The following is a 10,371-nucleotide window of genomic DNA, read 5'->3' on the forward strand; positions in this document are numbered from 1 at the left end:
AAGAGATAGGTTCTTTATATATAAATATAAAACCCTTATAATATAAAAAATACTGCATATTGGCTGCAAAACAGAAGAGTGGTAAGGGCTAGGTAATGGGGGCTAAGTTACTTGCCCAGGGTCACACAGCTGGGAAGTGTCTGAGGCCAGATTTGAGCCTAGGACCCCCATCTCTAGGCCTGGCTCTCAATCCACTGAGCCACCCAGCTGCCCCCAAGAGACAGGTTCTTAACAAGCCTACCAGCCCTAAGAGCTTCTCGATTAAGTGAAGTCCGGTTCAGCACCCTGGCAGGAGGCTTCCTTAGATGTCCATCTCTAAACTCCTCATGGAGCCTTCAGCCAGAAGCCCACCAGTGCAGTCTCCTCTACAACCCTAGCCACTCACCCAGCAAGCAGATGCAGAATCCAGGGAAAGAGTCTTCTCCGAAGTCAAGGCAGGAATCTCAACCACTCACTCCAAATGCCAGGAAAGGGAATGGTCAAAGGCCATGCTCATCTCTTCATTTATGCTCCTTTTCCACATCATTTCCTGTCTCTCCCCCTTCTTCACAGAAACCAATTGCAATCTTTCAATTTGCTTAGTCCTACCCCTGGCTGGACAGTTCCCTTTGGAGGTGAGAGTTTTTGACTTATGAACTCTCTTACTTAAGTGCTGAGTAGGGGTGCTTTGAGTTCTTGATTGTTTGAGTTAAAGGTTGCTGAATGATTTCATTAAAATAGACAAAGAGAGATCATTCTATCTTCACACTAGGATCCTGAGAAAATAAGAATGTAACCTGGGGGTGGTGGGCACATTTCTGGGTACCTAGAATGTGACTGTGTGAAGAAAGGATGGAGTAATCAAACCATTCCAGAGAGTGAGAATACATCCCTATGTCATGTGAAAGGCATAAGACTACAGTATAGTCACCCTCCCCCATGAACCCAAGGGTTACATATCATAATGTATCATAAGATGTGCATATACTTTAAAATAAAATGAAGAATGACCTGCTTTGATCAACATTCAGACTCCATCAATTCTTTCCATGGAGGTGGATAACATTTTTCATCATAAGCTCTTTGGATATTGTCTTGGATCATTATATTACTAAGAATAGCTGTCATTCACAACAGAGCATTATATAACATATATAATATTATAAATGTAATATTATAATATTACTATCACTGGAATATATTATAATATGTATAATATTATAATATTACTATCACTGGAAACAATGTTCTCCTGATTTTCACTTTGCATCAGTTGTAAATATTTCCAGGTTTTTTTCTGAAACCATCCTGCTCCTCATTTCTTATAGCTGTTATGAGTAAGATTAGATTAGCTAGTTATTAGGTATTGATTATATATTGATTAGGAAGTACCTAGCAGGAAGGAGCTGGAGCTGGGAATTCCAGGTTGGAATGAAGGAGGAGGAAGTCTATCTGTGTTCTGTGTGTGGACTCCATGAGGGGTAGGCAAAAACTGTTGCCAGCCTGGGAGACCTCAGAGCAAAGGACACCTTGCATCCTGTTTTCCCCTGGGATCCTGTGTGGTGTGGCATTTAAGGAAAGAACAAGAGAAGAGGACAGTGCTTCAAGCAAACCCTTTACTACTTGGTTCCTGAGACAACTGTAGCTCCTGGCATCCAGACATCATCAGTGGATTGCAGTGAGAAATCCCAAAGCCACAAAAGCCCCAGCAGTACTCAAGCCTGGCAGGTTCCAGGTTTGAGGCAGAAACCCAGAGACTCCAGTATAGCTCCTTGGGCCCTGTTAGTTAGATAGCTTAGATTAGTGTAGTGAATAAGTCCTTCCCTGTCCCTTTGGGTTTTGTTATTAAGTGTTAAGATTTTAGAGTAGTCATTCCTATCCCTCCTTTTAGTTGTTTCTAATTAAAACCCAATTTCACCTTGTTACCTTGTCAGTTAATTCAAGGCCTCTGGCCAGAGTGACAGTTGGCTGTTATTTTTCAGTTGGGAGTGGTGTAGCTGTACAAGACTTCAGTGTTCAGTTATAGTCTCTCTTACATCCCAGAGAGTGTTCCCACAAACCCCATAGTTGATTTTAATATCCCTGGTGAACCCATTACTTATATTTTCCTACATAGCACAATCCTATATTCCATCAAATTCATATGCCAGTTTGTTCAGCCATTCCCCAGTTGATGAACCTCCCCCCTCAGTTTCCAGTTCTTTGACACCACAAAAAATGCTGCTATAAATATTTTTGTATAAACAGGTCCTTTTCCTTTAAAAAAAAATCTCTATGGGATGCAGACCTAGTAGTGATATTGCTAGATCAAAGGACACGCACAGTTCTATAATCCTTTTGGCATGGTTCTAAATTGCTCTCCAGAAGGGTGATCCAACCATTTTGCAAAGTGATCTTGAATTATACTTATTGACTCAGCAATGTCACTTGGTCTATTTACCCAGGTGATTAGGGAAAAAGGAAAAGAATCTCTATGTTCTTTTTTTAAATTTAATTTTATCAATTAAGAAAAATTTTCCATGGTTATATGATTCATGTTCTTTCCCTTCCCTCTTCCCACCCCCCTCCCATAGCCAATTCCACTGGGTTTTACATGTGTCATTGATCAAGACCTATTTCCACATTATTGATATTTGCCCTAGGGTGATCATTTAGACTAAAGTCTACATCCCCAATCATATCCCCATCAAACCATGTGATCAAGCAGTTGTTTTTCTTCTGTGTTTTTGCTCCCACAGTTCCTGTGGATAGTGGAATAGTGAAGAACCAGTATGTTCTAAAATATTTATAGCAGCTTTTTTTTTGTAGTGGCAAAGAACTAGAAAGTAAGGGGATGCCCATCAATTGAGAAAAGACTGAACAACTTGTGGTGTATAATTGTGATAGAATACTATAAGAAATACAGGCAGGATGATCGCAGAAAAATCTGGAAAGTTTTACATGAACTAACAGAGTGAAATGAGCAGAACCAAAACCTTGTACACAGTGACAGCAACATTTTTTTAACAAGCAACTGTGAATGACCCAGTCTTTCCCAGCACAATCCCAGAGATTAATGATGAAAAATGCCAGCTACCCTCTAAGAAAGAACTGATGGTCTGAATGCATAATGAAACATATGTTTCACTTTCTACTTTTTTATTTGAGATCTCTTCCAAAAAATAACTAGTACTGAAAAATATTTTATGCAATTGCACATGTAAAATCTTCATCAGGTTATTTACCAACTTGGGATGTGAGAGAGTATTAGGTAGGGAAAGTTGGAGGGTGTGAATGAGGGAGAGAATTCAGAACTCAAAACTTTAAAAAAGTGAATGTTAAAAAATTGTTTTTACATGTAATTGGGAAAAATATTATTGAAGAATAAAATAAATGGTTAAAAAAGAAATGATGAGCAAACTGATTTTAGAAAAACATAGAAAGATTTGCATGAAATAATGAAGAGTGAAATGAGCAGAACAATGAGAAAATTTTATGTAGTAAAAGCAATATTGTTCAAAGAATAACTAAATGACTAAGTTATTCTGAGTTATATGAATATTCAAATCAACTACAAAGGACCTATGAAGGAAGATACTATCTACCTCCAGAGCAAGATCTGAAATTATATATTATATATTTTCACATATTTGTACCAAATGTTGGACTTTTCTAGTGTTGGGTTGAAAGGGAGAGAAAGAAACAGCTTTGAACTCAAAATGTAAAAAAGGAAAGTTTTTTTAATTAAAAAAAAAAAAGAAATGGAGTTTGATGAAGCTTCTCAGATGGACAGCTATCTAAGATACCCTCTTCCTTTTATATCTGATAACATCAAACCTTTGTAAGTATTTATTTCCTCTGTTCATATCTTTGATCTTATTTTATTATTATTCCCAGGGCCTAAGGGTGGCATAGACATGACCCTGAGGTCTCAAAGGCAGTGCCAGGGGAACGCATAGTCTAGTAAATACTACCAAACTGGAAAGGCTTAGGGTATAGTCCTATTACCAATTGTGTGACTGTAGCTAACCAGATTGTCTAAAGGGTGATTAATTTTTTTGCTAAATTGACTCTCCAAGACCATCAACTAAGTTGTAGGTGGTTTATAAGAGAAATCACCATACAAATCTTTGAAGTTTTGACCTTTAACTGTAGCAACTTCACTGTATCAGGTTTAACATATATATATATATATATATATAGATAGATAGATAGATAGATAGATAGATAGATGATAGATAGATAGATAGATGATATATATATATATATATATATATACATATCTGATTCTATATCGGAGTTTTTGCTATATTGCCAACGTGAGATTGTACATGGCACACTATTGGCTGATGGAATGAAAGACAATCAACTACAGCTCTGTGTTCTGTATTCTGGGTGCTGATTCACTTAGTGGCTCTTCATCATTTCAGTTGTGCTATAGTACTTCACTGGTGAGTACCCATGTAGAACTTTATATGTTGTTAAAACTACATAGGTTTTACAGTGGAAATTCGTGTTGGATATGGGGGGAGGAGGTTGAAGGGGGGCATGAAGGGGAAAGCAAAAACAAGAATCATGTAACCATGGAAAATTTTTCTAAAAAAATAAAATATTTAAATCTGAAAAAAAACTACATAGGTTTTAGAGTGTAGAAAGTGTTTAAGAGCAATGGAGTGTTTATAAGAGCATGGAAAAATTTAATAAGAGTGTGAAAAAATTTATAAGAGAGTGGGAAGAGTTTATAAAGCCCTAAAATATATATAAATAATAAAATAAATATAACACTGCTACTTCATAGACTTTCCCCTATTGCAGGGGTCTCTGGAATGTAACTGCCATGATAAGTGAGGGATCACTGTAACATCTTTAACTTGGTTATTCCAATAAACTCTTTTAGAAATTCCAACTCTGTACTGGAGGTAATTCTTTCTCTGTTAATTACTCCAACGTAGTAATTAGACCCCTTTTCCCCAAGTAAGTGGGAAACTTTCTGACAATAAAGTTTTATCCTCAGGAATGGGAAAAAAGAGGGAAAGAAGGGTCCTTAATTTGTCCTGTCTTAAAAGAATCCTAGGACACAAAGGAAATTCTAGATGTTATCTAATCCATTATCCTGCTGTTTATTAAAACTTCACCTAAATCAATTTATCTATATTAGGAGTGTATTTTACTCTCCAACCCAGTGTCTATGATTTAGTGCAGTGGTGGTGAACCTATGGGATGAGTGCCAAAGAAAGCATGCAAAGCACTCTCTGTAGGCATGCACATGTTTCCCCACCCCCACCCCCCAATTCATTACTAGAATGGCAGAGGGACTGAGGCAGAGCTGCTCAATTCCTCCTCTCCATTGTGTCTGATGACATTTTTTTTACATCACCGGCTCCTCTGCCCAGCAGCCCAGTGGGAGCGCACAGAGGGTAAGGTGAGCAGTTCACAGGCAGCTGAGCTGAAGAGGAACAGACTGTTGGGGCTATTCCTGTCTCCCTCTTCACCAGAGCTGAAGACATTCTCCACTTCACCTACCCATCTACCCAATAGCCTAATGGGAGTGCTTTTTTTTTTCTCCCCTGAATAGGATAAAGGGGAGGCAGGGTACGTCTGGCACCTGGTGGGGTGGGATAGAGCACAACACACAGTCTCTAAAAATTTCACCATCTTTGATTTTGTGTGTATCTAGGAAAGAAGAGTAGAGAGTTAGTTACATAGACACCAGGCATCCCTAACACCAGGACCTAAAGATTTATAGTCACAGCCAAAGCAATAGTCTGCCTGCCTCTCCTCCTGTTTGTCAGCAGGCTAGAAATCTCAGATTAGTAATATCAGGGATAGCTGGGAGGAGAAGGAAGAAAACTACCCAGAGAGAATAGGAGAAATCTACCTGGAGAGGAAGGTCAAAAGCTACCCAGAGGCAGTTAGAAAAAAGCTTCACTCCTAGGCTGAATTGTCAGTACTCCAAAAATATCTACATCTACATTGAAATTTACTATTAAATATTTGTTCCTTGGTGATAAAACATTTTGTTGTGGTAAGAGCCCTACATGAATAGATTTTAAAGTCTGAATCCAGTTTCTTTTATTTATGTGTTTGTTTTTTAAAATCCTTACCTTCTGTCTTAGAATTTTGTATTGGTTCCAAGGCAGAAGAGCAGTAAGGGCTTCACAATAGGGGTTAAGTGACTTGCCCAGGGTCACACAGCTAGGAAGTGGTTGAGGCCAGATTTGAACCTAGAACCTCCCTAGACTATAATTAAATCACTTAACTTCTCTAGAGGCTCTGGTCCCTCATCTGTAACATAAAGAACCTTCTCATAGCACTTACTACTCTGTGCTTTTTGGGGGAATGGCCTCAATTTATTTTTCCAGTGAAATATTAGACAAGATTCTCAACTGATAGTTGTGGGAAGGAGAGCTATGGGAAATTTGAGACAAAGGTTTGGAGTAGTTATTCTGGTCAGTGGAACAGTGAATTGATTAAGGAGTTATAAAAGGATGCCTTTGTCACACTTAAAGTCTAGTTGAGATTATGCAACATAAATGTGCATAGTTTCATGATTTTCCTCCAGCTTCATTCAGTAGTAAATGAATAGGACTAATAGAAAATGCAGAGATGATAAGATAAGAGGGCAAGGGACGGAAGAGTTGTACTGCTTTATCAAGGGGTCAAGATGAGAAAGGAAGACAATAGCCACTGAAAGGGTAATGGATTGGGAAAGAACCAAATTTGGATATATTGGAGGTCAGAGTGAAAATGAAGAACAGGGTTAGAGATTATAAAGCAGAGGGAAGGATAGAATGATAAAAGATTATGATCAGGAAAGCAATTTCTGAGTTCATGATCACTTGTGGGTGATAGCAAAATCAAAAGAAAAGAGGCCCATTTTCAGTGGGGACCAGTTGCTACCAATGGACAAGTAAATCTAAGTGATCTAGGAGTGGCACCCCTCCCAGTCAAGATTCCAGGAGATGTAACATGGCAATTGTTTCTGTGACACATTTATTGAAAATCTAAAATAGAAAATTCCTTATATCAAAGCGTTCAGCATTTGAAATTGATATAGTTTTATTAATGGAAATGTCATTAAAAAACAAGTATTTTTTTTGTCTTGTTTTGATGTTTTGCAACTACACCTTAAGTACAATGTGGCTCTTCCTATTTTTCATGGCAGATGGGCAGAGCTAAGATGGCAGAGGAGTAACAGGAGCATTCTTTATCTTCTTCCAACCGATCATTGTAGAGCATCTCAAAAAGACAGAAATCAAAATCAGACAAGTAAAGGAGCTCTCCCACTGGATGCAGCCTTGGAGGTAGGCAGTGTTTGGGTATTTCGGTATAAGAGGATGAAATTACACTTATCAATGAGCAAGCTGGTCACCCCTCCCCCATACCACCTACTGCACCAGAGTCAGAGTGAGGGCAGGGGTAATCTCTCAAAATTCTCTGGGGCTGGCTGAGGGCACCACAGACTTATCCTGGAGGGCAGTGCAAGGCCTTGGCAGTGAGACTTGGGACTCAAAGTTGAAGAGCACAGAGCCTGGGAAGCAGAGGGCAGAGACAGAGATAAGACCTACCAAAGCAGAGGCTATGGGACTGGAAAAATAGCCTCAGTGCAAAGCACTTCAAAGCATTCTACACAAAGAACTGCCTGCCCTTCTCACTCAGACTTCTGACTGGGAAGGGAAAATACTACCAAGGTGAAGCCCTGTGAAACAGAAGCAAAGAAAGCAATGCCCACTAACATGCAGGAAATCCAATCTGCTAGCAGCAAAAGAAATAAGCAGCAGCAAAAAGAAGCTTTTAACCCTGGATAATTTCTATGGAGAAAAAGAGCAAAATACAGAAGCAACAGCAAACAAGCAAACACATCCAAACTTTCAAAAAAAATGGAAATTGGTCACAAGCTCTCAAGGAAGTCAAGGAGTTTAAGAACCAAGTAAAAAAGATAGAAGAAAAATGGGAAAAACAATGTGGCTCTTTCTTCTAACTTGCATCTGGAACCTCCTAGATGTGTTATCTCCCCCATTAAATTGTGAATTTCTTAAGCATGGGGACTTTCTCAGCTTCCATATCTGTATCCCCAGTGCTTGGCACATATTAGGAACTTAATAAATATTTCTAAATTTATTTATTCAAAGATATAACCATCTCTGTGTGCTAAGGTAGGGGAAAGAAATAAGTCATGAGAAGTAAAAAAAAAAAAACCTGTGCAATTAGGGTATTTAAGAGAATACTACATTGTATGTTGAAACCCAAGTACTTCTATAAGCTTGTTTATTTTCTGTATGTAGTGTAAGGAATTAAAGTAAGGGGTTGGACTAAAGATATGAGAATTTTAAGATAATACTGTGGTGGTCAATTTTAAAATTAGTATAGCCCAAATCAAAATTACTTTTAGTAGTTTTATTTATAAAGAGGTGGAACTAGTGAAAGTAGAAAAATATAAAAGAGGGTAGAGTAAGAAATCTAGCTTATCACCCTAAATGTTTCTCTAGCCCCCAGCTCAACCCACGTAGGGCTCTTTAACTCCTCAGCCAGAGGACATGGTGGTGAATTAAGCAAGGGTTCAACCCAAGTAGCCTCCTCCAAAAAAGTGGAGGCCTCTCCGGAACTAATCTCTCCAGAAGCCAGGAAAGGAAGTTCAGCTTTTCACTCACGAGGAGAAAATCCAGGAGCAGTCTTACCAGAAGCAGTCCAAGAGCTGCAGTCCCAGTCCAAGCTCCTTCTACCTGAAAATTCAGGACTAAGACCTCTTGCACAGAAAGTTCATCATCTTTTATAGTTCTTTTTTTACGACCCTTCCTGTCCCTTCCTCCACTTTAAGGGGACCATTTCCAGTCTTTAAATTTGCTTCGTACTGCCCAGGAGGTGGTCAGTCGCTTCAGGAGTTGTCACCCACTTTAGTAAATGGCTTGTGGACCTCCCCTACTTAGTGTTAAGTAAGAATGTCTACGTTTTTTGTTTTTTTTTTTGGTAGATTAAATTTAAAAATAGGCAAGGGGAGAGTCAATCCTATCTTCACAGCAGATAACTGCCATGTTTATATAGCCAGCCTTAAATTCTCAACTCTTCTCTCTCCCTTATCACTCCCTTCCCTCATTCAAAAACTTCCAAGTCTTACTGATTCTATCTCCACAACATCTCTTCCATCTGTTACCTCTTGGCTTGAACAACCACCACCTTTGTTCAGGCTTTCATCACCTCTCACCTGAACTAATCTCTTTTTTCTTTCCTTGCTTCCAGTCTTTTTTCTTTCCAAGCAATGTTCCACATAGTGGTAGAAATAATCTTCCTATAAGGACTGTAAGTCTAATCAAGTCACTTCCCTGCTCAAAAACCTTCAGCAATTCCTTACTTAATATTTAATTAATTAAGCTTCTAAGGTAAATACAAATAGACATTAAAGTTTCTTCAAGACCTGGCTCCAACCTACCATTTCAACCTGAGTTCACATAATTCCCCTTAACTCACTCTACATTTGAGCCTAACAAGATTTTCAGTTTAACTCTAGGCAACATCTTCCCCCTCCAATTCTTTGCCCTAACTGTTCTGCATACTTTAAATTTACACCTTTTTTCTCATTCCTGCTTTTCACAATTATTTATTTTTTTAAATGATGGCTCAGACCACTTTCTCCTAAGAGAAGCATTTCCTAACCCTATAGAAATTAGTTCTTTCCCTCTTAAATTAATTTGTATTTACTTATCTGGATACATTTGTAGGCTTGTAGTAAAATGTATACTCCCTATAGGCAGGGACATTATTGGTTTTGTTGGTTTTGTTTTCATCTGCATGCCAGTACAATGATTTCAATATTTTGGGCAATTAGTAAAATATTAAGTTAAATTTCATTCCCCATTAATGGGGCAGCTAAATGGCTCAGTGGAGTTGAGAGGACCTGTGTTCAAATCAGACCTCAGATATTTCCTATCTGTATAATTCTGGGCAAGTAACCCAGTTTGCCTATAGCCATTGCCATTCTCTCTCTCTCTCTTTTTTCTTTTTTAAACCCTTAACTTCTGTGTATTGGCTCCTTGGTGGAAGAGTGGTAAGGGTGGGCAATGGGGGTCAAGTGACTTGCCCAGGGTCACACAGCTGGGCTCTCAATCCACTGAGCTACCCAGCTGCCCCTGCCATTCTCTCTAAAGAGTTGTTACTAAAACAGAGAGTAAGGGTTAAAAAATAAATCACATATACATACATCTCCCGTCTCTGTCTCTGTCTCTGTCCCTGTCTCTCTCTGTCTCTGTCTCTCTCTCTCTCCTCTCTCTGTCTCTGTCTCTGTCTCTCCTCTCTGTCTCTCTCTCTCCTCTCTGTCTCTCTCTTCTCTCTTCTCTCTTCTCTCTTCTCTCTTCTCTCTTCTCTCTTCTCTCTTCTCTCTTCTCTCTTCTCTCTCTCTCTCTCTCTCTCTCTCTCTCT

The sequence above is a fragment of the Gracilinanus agilis genome, chromosome 5, assembly GCF_016433145.1.
Source record: "Gracilinanus agilis isolate LMUSP501 chromosome 5, AgileGrace, whole genome shotgun sequence".
In the NCBI taxonomy this organism is placed as follows: Eukaryota; Metazoa; Chordata; class Mammalia; order Didelphimorphia; family Didelphidae; genus Gracilinanus; species Gracilinanus agilis.